Genomic DNA, 18,127 nt, shown 5'->3' with positions numbered 1-18,127 from the left:
CATAGGAAGGCTAATAATTCAAAAACCATACAATGTGAATAATGATGTTAGAATGGGTTCATCTATAACACACTAGTATGCAGATGAACAAACCATTTCAACTGTATTTGTGTTATTTTATTATTAAGTGCTTTTGTGTTCTGCTTTGGTTTAATGACAACGTTCATAATTTCTTCTATTTACTCCTGGCAGGAACCAGTGGCAACTAATTAAACTTTAGAGCAAGGGCACATGGGGTCAGTCTGCGTATAAGTGCAGACTTACAAGTCACCCCTACACTTCTAGATGTGCCTGCACCCAGAAGCATTGAATCTCCAGTAAGACGTGTCATTAATGAAGGTGAGCCATGGTTCCCAGATTTTCCAGTAGTTTGAGCAGTCATTATGCATCATATGTGTTATTTCCTCTAGTAGTTTTCTAATTTCCTCTACCAGGTGAATTCATTCAGAATATGTTGGAGCCTGAGTAGACTTCCAGTGTCATGGGATGAGAGTTTTGGCTGCAAATAAGAGTTGAAGGGTAAGTATATCAGATAATATACTATTTTTCCCTGGGATAAGTGATACTTCAGATTCTTTAATTGGAATTTCTGTGATATTTGAAATGTCTTGTAAAATCTTAGACCAATAGATTTTTATCTGAGGACAAGAGTACTAAATATGGAAATGTGTACCTGTTTCAGAACCACATCTCCAGCAGGTGTCTGAACTATTGGGATATAATCTCAACTTCCCTGGTGTGTAGTGCCATCTAGTGGGCAGTTTGTAATTCATTTCTCTTACCGCTGCTTTTTCCTATTCTATACTGCAAGATTTCTTAAGTGTTTCAGTATTATTTATTAAATGTTTTGTATAGAGTTGATATAGTTTTCTCTATAGGGTCAGGAGAATTTAGTAATCTTTCACGAATTGTTAATGGTCTTGGTCTATAGACTCTATTCCAATTTTGAGTTGAAATCGATTGTATATAATGATGTACTTGGTGGTAATTCCAAGCATCCCTGTGGTGTTGTCCCAATTTCCTTTGTACTTTTGCTAAAGGTATAACTTTATTATTTACCACAGTACTGTCCAACTTCTGTGGTGCCGAGGGCTGGAATTTCTCTAGTATACATAATAGAGGGCCGCTAATAGAAGCCAGTTTTGACCACTCCCCTTTTTAAACCACACCCACTTCAAACCACGCCCATGTTATCACAAGCGCATTTAAGACGATGCCACATTAATTGTGGTAGCGCAGCATAAACCCAAACTCACTGTGGGGATATCAACTTTCATTCATATGTGAAAGAATTATATTATGTCATATTAAGACATACCACTAAATTTATACGCCTCCTTCTCCCCTGTTTATAGCACAGCAACCCCCAGCTCATACTTACACACCTTAGGGACCATTTAATGGCTATAGCCAACTGCTGACAAACTCCCAGAACAAACCCCTGCCAGGTTCACCTTCCACAGACAGCTCAGGGCAGGCAGAGTATGGCACGTACAGGCAGCATAGGGCAGGCAGAGTATGGCACACACAGGCAACATAGGGCAGGCAGAGTATGGCCTATGTGTGTGCCATACGCTGCCTGCCCTATGCTGCCTGTGTGTGTCGTACTCTGCCTGCCCTATGCTGCCTGTGTGTGCCATACTCTGCCTGCCCTATGGTGCCTGTGTGTGCCATACTCTGCCTGCCCTATGCTGCCTGTGTGTGCCATACTCAACCTGCCCTATGCTGCTAACTGTGCTGTGGGCATGTCTGCAAAATTCACACACAAAGATGCATGTATACATAGTTTTACTTTAGGATGCTTTGAATGATGACAATGAAATGATGTAAAACTGGCCACCTACTGTAAATATTTAGTCCCAACATAATCTAACCCAATCGCACACTAGTTAAATTATGCCTCTGTCCCGCCTCTTTACACCAAGTTAGCAACACTTAGCAAGTTACTAGTTAGGTATCACTACTATACAGGATTTTAGATTGCACTAGAGACTTTTAATTATGATGTTGTTATAAAATAATTTTTAAACAGATATAGCTTTATTTATTTTTTTTTTTAAAATACTGTAACTACATTGTAGCAATAGCAATATGCCACCTCTAAGTTGTTTGACTTTTATAGTTTTCAGCTAACAGTCAATAGCCAATTAATTATTATTAGTATCTATAAATAAGTCAACATTTACAAAATATGATACTTTGAAAGGCTTGAAAACTTTGCACTCCCTGATACGGGTTTAACACAAATGCACAATATAAATTCTAATAACAGTGTTTGTAATAGTTAAATATAAATGACCAATTTTAACATCAGGCTTAAATAGTTTACTTTGCACTCAAACATTAACTGAAACATACAAATCATGTAAATGGGCCCCATTAAGATTGTTTACCCACATCCCTCCTCCTTTTTTCACATTTGACATCTGTGACCCTTGGTTCTTTGTAGCTGAAGGGTATGTTGGTTGCATTTACACATGATGATATAAGGAATTACAAGGAATATACTGCAGTAAAGAAGCCTATGTTATTGGTGAAAGGGGGAGAGTGTTGGATGTAGAAGAAGATTATAAAATAAGCCTGTTTTTCTCTTTTTGGCTGCAGTCTTCAGTTGTTTGAGAATTAATGGTTGAACAGGGCAACATGGATGATTAAATCACACAACCTTTTTCTAATAAGCAGTAAGAGTATATTTATGCAGCTTTTGGCCTTGTCAGAAGGTGAACTTGCTTTAATCCTATCAAGGGTCAGTGTGGTAGTACAAACTTGTGTACATCTGTCCAATGCTTAATGCTGGGATATTCCCTACAGCACTGCTCTGGATTTACTCATATTGCAGAAATGCATGTAGCAGCTAAAACAAGGAGTCTTAAAATAATTGAATAACTTTAAGCAGCTAAATGCAGCAAGTAAGTCCACTGTCTGGTAAGACATTTGTCACCCTGTTGGTAATATATCTATATTCAAGGTAATGTGTGAGATGGCTCCCTTGTTAAGTAACAGTAGACCAGAGCCTCTACTTACACAGTTATCCTTACTGAGATATAATAGTACAAAAAGAATCCACAGCAAATGCAGTTTAAGACGAATGAACATGAACACACATATAGAACACTTTCTTACTGGGTAAACTCCACAGTTGCAACATAAGTTAGTAAAGTTTTCTGTGGAACAGCTAGGGTTAATACAATTGCCATTGGCTCCTGTTTTAGTCCACAGTTCCCTCACGCCAGAGAGATCCACCTTCACAGCTAGGTTTACACCCGGCTAATATTTGACTGGCCCACCAGGTAAATCACTAGCTCGGGCCATGGCCAGAATGACAAATTTACCGGCTATGTAATTGCAATTATAATTGCCTGTTTTGACCAGGAAACAAATAGCTTAAAAGGTTTCACCTAAGGAAACTCAGAGACAGGCTTTCTTTTTAAATAATGAGAAATAGGCTTTTGAAAGTTTATCAACAGAATCTTAGAATTTAAGCTGCCAAAAAAAATGTTTTGGCGAAACTCAACCTAAGCAGTTTGCTCATCTCTTTTCCTTATCAGTGCCTTTGTTAGAAGAGATTCAAACTAAGGAATGTAAAATGCAACACATTCTTTCAGTGTTGAAATGTTACATTGTCTTTTGTTAACAGTTCTGTTCTAACATCACATTCTTTTGAACTAGATAAATGTTGGGAAATTTTTATAAGAAGCAATACGTATGTGTTCCTTTGAAATTCAGCTGAAAATTAAATATTGATTTGTATTACCAAGTTGGTCAACATATGAGAGATACAAAGAGTGGAAGGAGAAAGAGAAGTGGGGAGATAAGGGAAGGAAAAGCAAGGAAACTGGTAAAGAGATGAGGCAGAAGTGAATAACTGAGGAAGGACAGTATAAAGTGAGTGAATTAGGTTTAGGATTCAAAATGTGGTGGGGAAGCTGTTGTACCTACAAGTTACAGTATATACATATATAAGTGCAGCAGTGCTTCCATATTTGTTTAGGGCCTGTTGATATGTATGGTTTTCAAATAGGTGGGAAATATTAAAAATACTTTTGGTGAGTTGCCTGGGCCCCCACAAATATGGCCCTCTATACACATTAAATCACAAAGAAACGTTCTTTGTAGTAATGGAACAAGTATTGATCTGGTGGGAGTCATTGCTTTCAATTATTGTGCTACTTAGATTATAAAAGAGAATTAAACTATTCTTAGTTAACCAGCTGCATCCTAGGGTAAACACATCGGGTATTTGAATCTATTTCTTTTCAATCATTTTTATTTTCTTTATCAACATTTTTACAGAGTGAACATCATGGCGCAAATGACATATTATGGAATACAGGCGTTCATTTAGAGAAGTGAAAAAAGAGGGAGAGAGTAAAGGAAAGACTTGATTTCATACTGAGTGACTGATGGAGTCGAGGTTGAGAGAAAATATGAACAGACATCACCAAAGTTTTTTAATGAACGGACACATTTATTAAATTTATTACCTGTGTTAATTCATCTGTATGTGTTTCTCTACTTTGAGCAAACCCCCATTTGTTCTATGCATTTGTTTTAAGTTGTATGCTCAGCAGTAGCAGCACTCAACGTGTGGGCAGACAAGACTGGGACAATTACTTTTGATTTTTAATCATTCCCGTGCAAATGAAATAGTTATGTTTGGTCATTACATACATTTAACTCTTTAACAAGTGCATCTGTACCACTCATAATGAATTAAGATGTTTCCATATTCCACATGAATACCGACTCCCAAGTATACTACCACATCCATTTTAAGGCTTTTTCCTTTTATTTCTTTACAAAAAACAGCGATGCTATAATATTGCCTGAATGTGGGAACTATTGCCATTGAGAGCATCATATAAAGAAAGGCAATACAATACAATTTAACATTACATTGTAGTATAATGTAGTGATATTTTAAGACAAAAAGCCATGTCTTATTTTTTATATTGTGTTTTTAAATGTTTGTTTCTCGGTTATGCTTCAGTTCAGACTAAAATTGTAAATGCTATCTAAATGGTGGAATCCCTGACTCTGGGGACCACAGATTAATCTTAAAGTTAGAATTTTATTGTTAATAAGTATTTCTATTTTCTATTGTTATATCCTCATCTCTACTGCTATCATATCAAATGTTAACTTCACTAGAATTGTAAAAGTAGAGAATTTCATATGAAAAATCTTCTTTAACATGCCAGCTGTATTTTTCTTATAAAAATTAGCATGTAAGATAAATATATTTTTGTCCTATACAATGTGGTGCACTGGGGAGTAATAAACATCAATACTATGTATTTGTTATAAAGGTGACCAAGCAGGAACATTACAAAAATAACATGTCTTATTATTAAATGAATCATACCTCCCTTTAAACTATAAACTAAGCCTTTTCATAAATAAGATCCTCAGGTTTGGCAGTCATGCTATACTTGTATACATGGAGATTAGAATTACAGTTTACCAACATTTAAATAATACACTCATCATTTACTGTAAGCAAAATAATTTCAGAGAGAACAAGTGTTCTTGCTGTAAAAGAGCAAATATTGCAAAAGTTTTTTTAGGGGGGAGGAGGGTGAAGTGAAATTGCTAGCTGACACATGTTGGCAACAAACTCCTGAAATACAGGTTATCTAGCCTTGTAATGAAGCTGAATACAATACTTTGAATGCAGATGCCTGTGAATATATAGAGCTATCACTATTCACTAAGCTGTTGGAAGTTGCTTATAGTTTGTGCTGTTTTTTTCATTAGGTGGGTTTTATATTAATCTGGTTGATGGAATAGAATCTGGCTTTAGATCTGTTTCATTTTGAGAAACATTGGTAGCTTAAAGTATTTTCTGTAAGATATGCATCACAACTGATATTCAGTCTGATTTCAGCTCCGATCTCTGCATTTCATCATACCTGGTCAGCTTAATACCTGGTCAGCAGGTCTCTGCTGTTGCAAAAGGTGGTTGCATTTCTTGGAATTTCTTGATTTTAGTAATTAAGATCCCTGGGACTTTTTCTTGTTTATTTTTTTGTTCTTTAGTAGTTTAATGCTGAGTCATCAACTATTGTAATAGGAGGACAAACAGAAAGTACGGATACAAACCCAAACATTCCTGTTTTATCCGTTGGCACATATTATTGCTAAACCTGGAAATGAAGCCTTTAACTCTTTTTAATTAGTTTTCCTTGTGTTCCAGTAAATGAAGACAAACATTTTTTTCAACAAAAGATGCCATCATTCCAGTATTTTCTTTTTGTAGAAACATGCATTCACACTAGTATAAAGTGCAGACACATTGCAATATAAATGCAACCAAATTCCCTTGGGGCTAAATGCATCACTGGAACCAAGCAATAAAGCTGGACTATACTTCTCTCTCTCTTTAAGGAGTTTCAAACATGTTTTGATGCATTAACTGAAGGATTTGTGTTGGTTCTGTTTTTAAAAAGGTTTTTTACCACAAGTTTAGCATTTTACAGGCACCTTGGTAAGACAGGGAAGTGTATGCCAGATTACTTGAAAATTCAGGGACATGTACTAGAAGGGCTGCACAAATAACTGTTATATCCTCTAATATACACATAAAATACCAGCATATTCTAAAGCTAATGCAATACGTTGTGTATTTTCGGCAAGCCTGAAAATGCTTGCAGAGAATACCATAAAATCCTCCTACCTGTGCCTGTACCCGAAAGCATTGAATAAGCTCAGATGCAGCAAAATGTAGTCGATATCTGCCAAAAAGTGCAAGACTTGCATTTTCATGGGGATATTGGCTACATGTGCCTGCATCTGAGCATATTCAATGCTTTCGGGTACAGGCACAGGTAGGAGGATTTTGTGTTGTGCCACACGATGCTAATTCTCAGCCTGAAGGAAACTGCTGGCCGACAATCAGCCCCACGCTGGCACCAGCTTTCTACCTTGTCTGCACTTGGGAGCACTGTCTCCACCTGGCTGCGGGAAATGCAAAGTCTTGTGTTTTTTTGCTAATATTCATTGCGTCTGCCTGCACCCAGACAGAGACAATGTTTCCTGGTGCAGGAAAGGTAACAGGCTGGTGCCAGTGTAGGGTCTGATTCAGATGGAGCAGATTCTCGGCCTGCGGATAAAAATCTGAAAGTTGTGCCTGCACCTGGAAGCATTGCTTTGGCCCATATGCAGGCACACATGCGAACAGAAGGCCCAATTTAGGTAACATGGGACAGTTGCTGGGGAGTAACATTTATGGGGTTAAATTTTAACAGAGCTGTTTTTTAAATAGTTAATAGTTGTAAATTAGGCAACAGCTGGACAGTGACTTGGTAAGTTGTTATAGTAAGTGAACATAGGTCACATGTATGTAGTGGTTTAGGTATAAATTGCAAGCTCACTGGGCTGTGGCTCACCTTGTCTTGGGACCGGTCTTAAGACAATCTGAGTAGCAGTAGCACCTGAAGGGCAGTGCACCTAGCAGTGTGCTTCACAGTTTGTACTTTTGAAGAATCCTTGCTCATCCAAGTGTTAGCTGTCATGCTGTGGCTACACTGTTATCTTATTTTGCAGTGATGGGGTGAATGGAACCTCAAGTTCTAGAAGTTATAGGAGATTATGTGCAAGGGATTAGAGAACTACAGTAACTAAAATGCTCCCAAACTTCCCAGTAACAAACAAGGATACAATTGTATTTTGCACTATTATTGGCAGTGATTTCTGTTAACAAAGTAAATAGCTCTTGGTCACGATTCCAGACATCACACAGAAACTGGAGCAGTACCCGGAGCTTGATCTGTTGATTGCTTCTTTTTTCTGACCCTCTATTATTCATCTTCCATTGGATGGCAAAATTTCTGTCTGTGCTTAGACTAATTAACCCTAGTAACCAGCTAATGGAGGGAATTCACAAAGGTGGCTTTGAGACAAATTTGGATTAAAATGTAAAAAAAAAAACCCCACAAAAATATATGTAACATACTGTGAGTGATACTTAATGTGAAACACAGGGTAACATTTCTGTAATAAACAAAACCCTTTAAGATTTATTATTTTGTAGATAAAAAGAATGAACTTAGAAGGGAGTGGCAGCAAAAAAAGATTCTACTGAACCATTCACTAATACCTTTGAACCATGTTGATGGGTCTAACCAACAAAATGAAAACTGTTCAGTGTGGTTTGTGAAACAACTCCCTGTCATTTGCTTAACTTTTGCTAAGTGTTTGTCAACTGTCCCTTCTACACTGGAGTGTATGTGTCCCCAATGCAGTTACAACGTGCTGTCTTGACTACAATTCATAACTCCTTGACCAGTTGTGAGCTAATCTAACACAAGCAGTGCTTATAGCATAGCTAAATATCTTAAATGTATTATTCATCATATTCATCAGTGATGTTGTCAAGCAATAGTAATACATCTGACATAAGGCTGAAAGCTTTATTAATACAACATCTATTGAACCATGGGATACCAAACAGAGCTTTAGTGCTATCTTTGCTGGAATCCCATCTAACTAAGAGGTTTGCAGGGACATGAGAAAGTTTTTGATCTGTTGCCCTGATACATATACCTTAAACCTGTAGGCTCTTTTTCCACAAACACAAGAGAAGAAAAAGGTAATTGTTATGTCTCTGAGTATTGAAGCCTATGAAAATAGGCATGGCAGCAGAACAATTGGTTTTTCATTTTTTTTTTTTTGAGAAAAGGATGAAAGATTAACACAGATGCCATATGAACACACCTAATTTACCTAATTCATCAGGGGTGGCACTTTTTTAACTGGTGCCTGCTGCACCAAGAGGAATTAGAGAGGTTCCAATATGTAAGGCATGCTACAGGCAGTGGAAGAAAAGTGCTTGCATATCCAACAATTAGAAAAACTAAGAGAGGTGTCTGCCATAATATAAATAGGGGCCGATTCACTAAAGGCCGAGAAAACGAGTTCTATTTATAGCATGCGTTAAAAATATTATCACTATTTTGAGAATTAACGATCGATTCACTAAAAGGCCACTTGTCTGAATTAAGAAGCGATGTTATTGTCGTTATTTATCTGGCGATGAAGCATTTTTAAGCAATATTTTAAACCATGCAATATATTTATGCTTTATTTCGTAGCAGTCGATATTAGCGCACGCTTTTTACTCATGGAACCGCTACTTTCTGAAAATTACCGTTCTGAAAATTACCATATCCCTGAAAAGTGGAGGATGCATCACTCTAGGGCGATCACATACTGAAAAAAATCCAACTGCAAACTCCATCTTGTCACCACAGAGAATCACCAGCTGCAATTTTGTTTAGTAACACCTACTCCTGGGAGGCGTTAAGTTTCACAGTAATTATCGCCACATTTTATGCTTTTAACGCTTCAAATATGTTTGTAAGTATTATTTCTATTCAATAATTACCTCAATGTGATTGAAATAACGCGTTGCGATAATCAGGATTTTTGCACATGCGATACAGCTAGTAACGCAGGTGAAATTACTTTGATGAATTGGTATTTATTATAGAGCATTTTTTAACGCATAAAACTGTGCGTTAAGCGTTAACGACCTTAAGTGAATCAGCCCCATAATATCAACCCATCTTTTGGGTTGGCTAATTTAGCATATACATCTGTCCACAACTTTAGCTTGAGAAATGGTGCCATTACATGTGAGTGATGTTAATGGTGCAGTTTGACTTGGTTCCTAACAGGAATTCGAGTTGATCAAGATGATGCGAGTTCATAGTCTTCAATCTAATTTAGGGCCTATAAGCATAGCCCAATTAGACATGATGATCCTTGTGGTCTTTACCCAACGGGGACCTACTGCCTTAGCCCTGGAACCAAAGGTGCCTGGGACTTAAGTAGTCCAGGGAAAGCAGTCTTCTTCCAGTTGGATGCATGGATCTAGTTTGGCATCCCTTTCCTTTTCACTGCAGTTTCGATTTTAAGAAGCACTTTGAGTGCTGTCAGTTTAAATTTACCACCTTGGGGGGTTCTCCCTCCAGTAGCAACACTTTGGCTACAGATACCTTACTTCTCGGGATAGGGAGCAGGGAATGCACAGGGTACCTAAGCCCACTGTCTTTGTCACTAGTGATTTGAATTGCCAGCAGCCATAGGTTAGTTTCCTGTAGTTTCCTTTGTAACTCCCATTTTATGTTTTCTAGATGTTCCATCCCATTTTGATCTCTTCTCTACTACCGGTAGTATACTGATTTTAATCTCTCCTTTTGTGGTAATCTTTTCTTTTTTGTGCATTCTGTGCCATTCATTTCTTCCTTTCGTCTCAGCAATTATCCTCTTGCTCCCCTTGCCCCTTTCTATTTCTCTTTGTTGTCCATCATTCATTCCAATCCATATTCTACCCATTTTAATGCAATGTCTGTTTTCTTCTTTAACATTTCTAGCCATCCACCATTTCCTATGTACTTTTTTTTCCTTTATAGCTTATTGTATCTAGTAGAATGGAGAGCTCCTCTCACACAATGCTGTGTGTGCTTTTGGACAGGAAGTGCAGAGGTTCAAATTTCAATGCTCTGCAAACTAACCAATCGCACCGAAGGATCAGCAGTTTGTGAAAGGAACTCCCCATTCTACTAGATAAGATACAGTTAACCAGTTTTAAATGTAAATAGCATTCCCTGGACTGCTTTTTTTATTGACTGGATCAGCAGTGAGAATGAGATTAGAATCAGTCAGCTCCTGTCCATGGGTCCTAATTTTTTGGGGGCCATGGCACCCTTGGCCCTCCCCCTGGTTCTGACACTTATGATGGAGCAGCCCACTTTAATGATAGGTAAAAAAAGACCATCGGGCATTTGCCTGAATGGCAAATTGCCATTCCGGGCCCACAATGACCAAACTCCTACTGTTAAATGATGAACAGGAATAAACTACAGTTTACAAATTACAGATAAATATGGGGCACCAACACTTGAACATAAAATAAGTACATGAGGGTGTGCATGATCAAAAACATAAATGCAATTAAGGAAGAAAGTAAATCAAAACACTGCACCACCCACAGCTCGTTTGTATCGATTTGTAAGGACCAAATTATAAGTGCACTCATTTTAACCTAGCTGGGTAGGCAGGTGTTGAAGCGACGTAGGTGTTAATGGTGTGGGAGAGGGGAAGAGGGTATGGTTTGGTAACGGGTGCGTGGTGGTCCTGAATGATGTTAGTGAGTGGTATGGTGTGTCATACAAACCAGCACAGATAGACTTAACCCCACACTTACCTTTCTTCCCATCTGCTCTCCTTAAGCCAGACACAGAGTGCTATTGTGGGCACCTCAGTGTGTCACCGAGCCGTACCCCTTTTTTATATATTTTAATGGTTAATTAAAGGTTAAGTTTTAATTTGGTCCTAGTCTAGAAATCAATACAGCTGTGTGTGGTGCAGTGTTTTGATTTTCTTTCTTTCTTCCTTATTGCATTTAAACTACAGAGTATCGTATTTCTTAATTGTAATAAAGCTTACCAAGCTCCATCTTGGTTATATTTTCAGAACAGCATCTATATAACATTTTTTCTTTGTATTACTTTTCTCTTATCTTCATTTAATGGGTTTAACATTCCTAACTTGCAGGACCTTCTAACTGTTAAACACAGAAACTTTATCTTAACCTTTATTTTTTCAATTCTCAACCCAATCTTCATTTTCTGATCCACATCATGTACAAATGCCATCTTTAGCATCACTAAGGGGCTCATTTACTAACTATTGATTTTTAATTTTAAACTTGATTCAAATACTTCGCAGAGAAAAAACACTGCGACTTTTCCGAGGTTTACTATGTGTCTAAATGGCTAAAAATCCGAATTCGGCAATTCGGCAGATTAAACTTGCCGAGTTCATGTAGTCAATGGCAAAGGTCCCTTCCCTTTCCTGTCCAAAATCACTACCTTTTTGAATTGTCACAGTAAAAATTTGATAAAGTCGTGACCTTTATTGGAGCGACTTTTCCCTGTCTGGGAAATTCAGTTACTGGTGACCACTTAAGGTAAAACATAATAAAAGTTTGACACTAGCTGCGTGGATACTTATACAAAGCTTACACGAAACTGCTCTTAGAATGTTACATTGTAGTTCTAAACTTAAGGACATGGTTAAATTGACCATGAAAGGCTTAAAATAGCACTAACCACTTAAGGTGATACTGACACTAAATAATTACTCTACAAATATAAGTGTACATTAAAAGTTACCTATAGGTCTTGTACAAATATGGTTGCCCCCACATAGAGCATCATTGGGGATCAGATAGGTAATGTAAAAGCATTGGGCAAATACTTTCATGGCAAAATTATAAAGCTCATGCAGAGAGATGTAAAAAAATATTTATTTTTGGTGTCGGTATCTCTTTAAAAGGGGCACAATTCTGCAGGTGAGCTCTGCCTGGACAGATGTTTTCATTACACCACTATATGGCAAATAATGTTTATTTTTTGTCAAAAGGTTAGTAAAGCCATTTTGCTAGTTTAACTCCATCCTAGCTGACATTATTAGCAAAATAAAAATAATAAAAGTTTTTATTACTAATTCATTATAGTGATATTCTGGAATAACAATTTCATGCCAAAGTTTACAAAAACATTGTACTAACAAAATAGTGAACTTGATGTTCTTTTAACTCCAGTTTACTCCACTTTTGTAAATTCTCCCCACAGTTAAAAATCCAGACATGAGAGCCGCATAGCAAAAATGGAGATAATTCAAAAACTGCAAAAAAGTAGAACTAGAGTGATACTCCCTGGCAATTCAGTTTTTTACTTAATACAAATCATGCCTTTAAGGTACAGGTATAGGACCCATTATCCAGAATGCTCGGGACCAAGGGTATTGTGGATAAGGGGTCTTTCCGTAATTTGGATCTCAACACCTTAAGTCTACTAAAAAATCAATAAAACATTAATTAAACCCAATAGGATTGTTTTGCATCCAATAAGGATTATTTATATCTTAGTTGGGATCAATTACAAGGTACCGTTTTATTTCTACATAGAAAAAGGAAATCAGTTTTAAAATTCTGAATTATTTGATTATAATGGAGTCTATGGGAGACAGGCTTTCCGTAATTCGGAGCATTCTGGATAACGGGTTTCCGGATAAGGGGTCCGATACCTGTATATGTAACCTCCATGGGTATATCATGGGGTATATCATCTACCAACCTGGAAGCGGCTGAAGACCCACCTCTCCACAGCACCTTTGCCATATAGATACTTGGTCTAAGGCTAATGAATCCTGGCATTTCCTTTGCCAATGCAACTGAAATTTGGGCCAAAAATGCTCAAGTGGCAGGCATCGGGCAGTATCAGAAGCAAAATGCCATTGTGACATTCATTTAGGGTAAATGTTAAGATTAGTACCTACATGAAAAAGCTGGGGAGCACTAGCATATAAAATGCATTGTGAAATTTTGTTTTCAAACTTTAACTTAAAATTGAACTTTTTTTAATTTACCACATTTTGTTTCATGTGCTTATAGTGGCTTAGTTGGGTATAATCTTATTTAACTGTATTATGCTACTTCCTGGGGTGTTTTTACAGCACAAACAATGTTTTAGACTTCTGGGTAGCGGGATTGACTGACTAATGTTTCTCGCACTTCCTGTTATTCTACCACTCTCTGTTTTGGATTAAAAGGTTTATGTGGTGAAATTCAATATGAATCTGTCAGAAACTAACATTATGAAAAATCTTACATTTGGAAGTCACAAAATAAATATTAAATATATTCTTAAATTAAAAAACGTGAAACATTAAAAACGTTAATTTAATATTCATTGGAGTTTAGTGCATTTTTTATAACTACAGTTCCCATTACAATTTATTTTTGGTAATACTGAAATGTACATATGTGCAATCGATCACTTTTACAAACTGGAGGGATATTTTATAGAGACAAAAAAAGTCAGAACTTTAAAACCAAAGACAACCTCTTATAATTAAAACAGCTTGCAGCTAGATTGGGTTCTTGTTACAATAGGTTAGCACCAAGCACTTCAGAATCCTTTGTCACTTTTAGCTTATATATAGTCACAGATGGAGATACATCCGGAATGCAAGGATGAAGTACAAATAATTATGGCAGTCTTCTATATGTTTCCTTCTCAGCTGAAACCCTCCTTACCACTGACCATCTTATATGTTCTTTTCTAAACCCATTACACTCAGATGTTGAAATGTTAATCTTAAATACTTAATACAAAGTATTTGTTTTTTCTTAAACTGTACATTAAGAACAAAGATGTTGGCTGCTGGCATTAATGCAGAAGGTATACTGACACTGCCTGTGCCCCCTAGAATTCTTATGACATTACATGCACTTAAAAGCAAGATCCTCCACCTTTGTGTTGTATACTGCTACTGTTTCCTCCACTTTAATGTTTTCAAAAACCTACGGGTAATGAGCCATATGTGATTACTTGTTAATTGCTTTATCACTAAAGGTGTTATATCCTAAAGACAGTTATTACATGTCTGTATATAAAATCCTTTGTTCTTTGTCTTCTATCTCTGACTCACTAATGTAATTCTTTAAGGGTTCAACGATTCCCTTTTTACAAATATAAACAAATCCCTTCATCCAAGCCTTATCAAATGTTTAGTTTTTGTGTAGTCAAGGTTTATTGCGTGGGGAAGAGCAGGAAGAAACTCAAACAAACTAGTTTCCCAAAATATGCACTAAAGTGAATGATTAGCTGTAAATCAGTTAAAGGCAATGATCTCTTCCCTTTCACTCAGGAATTTAATGCAAGGTGCAGGAGCAAAGTAGCCTGTACACAAACAATGCATTAGGAGAATTTGCCTTCTGCAGTATATGCAGTCTTAAAACTTTTAATCATTGGAAAACTCTACCTGGATGTCTGTACTTATTTTAACATTATAAGCTTTAACGTAAGATTTCCCAGTGAAAAAAGAAAACATAGATCAAGTTATCAATGATAATTCACTCATTTAATATTATATTTTATTTAAACTTAGCTGTCCCCCAAGATGACATATTTTGCATTATTATTGCATTAGTCTTCTGTCATAGATCACCACCCTAATATTTGCACTTACTGAATGTCCCAAGGCTACTAATACGGTGTAGTGTCAGGCCCCTTTGCACACTTAGCAAAAAGTGATCCCTGTAGTGGAGGGTAATGGTTATCATTCAGTTCACCTATTGCAAATTATATTCATTTTTTCTTGGCAAAAACCAAAGCATTTTTTTTGCAAATTTTCTATGATGTCTTAATTTCCTGTTCTACAACAGGTCCCATACCTGTACAAACAAATTGATCTGTAGATGACACAAGGGATCTTATAGATTGGATCCATACAATTTGGTCACTCGAGCAAATACTTTACCTTTACTCATTTTCTCAATTTATGTAAGTGTGTTGCCAGTGATTATTGTTTTTGTAAGTCTGGCCACAGTGGGCCACTTGGTTGCACTGGCTAAGGGAAATGCTAAGAAGTGTAGCCGATGATAACCAGATACACAGACCCAGTTGGGTGTTATGATAGCCCCGATTATGTTTTATCTATTGGAAGTGACTAATGATCAGGCTTTATTTGAATGCAAAATAACCTGCATCCATTCCTGTTCTTTTCTTGTGACCTTGGACCTGCCATTACTGCTTAGGCAATAGCAATAATAAACCCTAATGTAAGACAATATGCAATATTAAGTAAGCAAAGTCACACTCTGCACAAGAAATACTCAACCACAGGATATATCACAGAAATCTCTTAATTATAATTTTACCATTTAGTCCCCCAATCCTACAGGGCATGGTCATCATCACCTCTAACATCCATCTGTTTAAACCAGTCTGCTGTGGGTAGAGCAATCATTTGTGGTTAATAAGGACTTGGGGCTAATACTGTTATGCAGCCAGTTAATGTGCTATCTGGATGTTCAGTCAATTGGGACATGGTCCATATACTCAGTCTGTTAGCTATTGCTATTGATGTTTTGTAGCATTGATCCTGAATAGCTAACCCTATAATAAAAAAAACACAAAGAATATAGTGGTCTGTGCATACTTCTGCACTCTGCAATATGAACTATGAGTTTAGGTTGGTTAGCCTAAGACAAACAAAAGCCTAAATCATATTTAGTATACAGTAGAGGGTAGGACACCAATCACCACCAGCACCAAACACCCAAGGCCTCACAATCTTTCACATCACACACTAGTGTAACATGCAACTTCACTCATATGCAATATATTCAGGAGATAGTACCATCACTTTTTTTATAAAAAAAAAATGTACATGTAATGGTAATGTAAAGGTAGACAAAGCCCTCCAACAATACAAGCCTCCTTCTTTATAGTAGTACATAGTCATTATATCCAAAAGGATTCTAAAAAAATTCCCATGACGGTTTTTGACTCAAAAGGTAAGCTTGAATAGGTAATACACAAAAATGCTCTGCACTTCTGCATGTTTCTCATTTAAGTAAATGTGAGCCACAGGAGCCAAAGACAAGTTAAAGTAACCCAGTGGAAAAAAATAATTTTGACTGCACCAATATAAGTATTCCTAAATTGCAGAAGAAACAGTCCAGTTGTGATTTATATCCTAATCATTGTTCTGGGAAATCTGCTCCACTTTGTTGTAAATCTGCTGGATATTGTCACTTGTCATATATAATAATTTCTTTGTGCACTAGTCACACAAATTACATACTTGTGCACTGCTGTGTGTCTGTATGCCTGATGAAGGGGTACGCCCCCGAAACATTGCATTTTGAATAAACACGTAGGGGCTAAGCCTTGTGCTGGCTGAAATATTTTGACCATACTTGGAGGGGAGCCCAGCCAACAAGCACCACAAGAAGCAGAAATGGTAAATTTTTACACTTTTTGTATCTCCATCTTTATTAAACAATCAGACCCTCGTAAAGACACAGCCTGCACATGCATGAAATTTAAACTAATGCCACATGGGTCTGATTCTCATCCTGCAGATTAATGCAGGACAAGCATCATCCCCTAAACTGGCATCAGTTTTTCCCTGTGCCCATGCCCGGAGTCATTGCTTAGGCCTGGGTACGGGCACACAAAGCAGATTTCAGCGCAAAAGCACAGAAGTATGCATTTTGTGTCTGCATCTGGGCTGACTCGGTGGCTCTGGGTGCAGGCACAGGGAAAGAGTGATGACAGCTTACGGGCTGAGTCTTGGCCTGTGTTTGTCTCCAGGCTGAGAACCAGCCTCATGTGGCATTAGCCAAGTGTCAGATTAATTATAGATGGAACAGGGAATTCAAATTAATACCCAGAAGTTTAATTTATTTTGCTGTTAATTAACTTTTTCAGGAAAGATTTTAAGGATAGGACAAATTTATCAAAGATATTTGTATCAATTTTCAAGAATGTGTTTGACTTCTCTCATAAATTCAACAGCATACTGCTCTATAGGGAAAGGTATATCATTTTCACTTCGTTTATTGGCCCCAAGGTATATGATAAGATCCAGAAACAGTACTTTCAACATTTAATTGTATGAATACTCTTAGGGTAATATTCATGCATTTCGGGCTGACAGTGCCCGTGAGTACAGACACACTAACACGCTATGGCCTGCGGAATGTCTGATTTAGTTGTAGGCCGAGAATCAGCCCTTTGTGGCACTACCTAATAAATTAGGAAATTACATTCTAAAATGAAAAATAATGTAGGATAAGTTGAGGAGATTCATTCTGTAGTTGACACTGAGATTAGTGAATCACTCTTATTTGAAGATTAAGTGCGTTCAGGCTGGTTGTTTATCAGTATTTTGTTAATGAATCATTGCCTGGTAGGTCTAACAGTAAATAATGTAGAAACCGACCTGTCTCTGCTACCTGCTGCTGATTAGCAATGTGTTACACATGAGCCTGCAGCTTAAAATGGCAACTTGGGAACTGAGTAATCATACAAATCAGCATAACCTGCAAGAACAACAACAAATAATCATGATTTTTTTCCAGTATTTTTTAAAAACTTCTCATTAGCAAAAACTAAAAGAAAACTGAATTAGTGGTAGCAAGTGCCAAGTATAAAGAACTAATTATGCATTGTTATATACAGTATCACATATTAGAATATATAATGTACTGTTAGACACATTTTTTATGGGTATTTAAAATTTTACTGCACTGGAAGCAAATGTA

General features: G+C 37.0%; 1 long non-coding RNA gene across 1 annotated transcript; it reads left to right on the top strand.

Moving 5' to 3' along the window:
- The first annotated feature begins 198 nt into the window (after nt 1-198).
- Nucleotides 199-5,373, top strand: LOC105948148. Its single transcript, XR_001171535.3, has 3 exons — nt 199-339; nt 414-519; nt 4,294-5,373. It is a non-coding gene; the product is annotated as an uncharacterized LOC105948148 (long non-coding RNA).
- Nucleotides 5,374-18,127: the final 12,754 nt, after the last annotated feature.

The sequence above is a fragment of the Xenopus tropicalis genome, chromosome 8, assembly GCF_000004195.4.
Source record: "Xenopus tropicalis strain Nigerian chromosome 8, UCB_Xtro_10.0, whole genome shotgun sequence".
Classification (NCBI taxonomy): Eukaryota; Metazoa; Chordata; class Amphibia; order Anura; family Pipidae; genus Xenopus; species Xenopus tropicalis.
The sequence above is the reverse complement of the archived record's forward strand: the minus strand, read 5'-3'. Positions and strand labels throughout refer to the sequence as shown.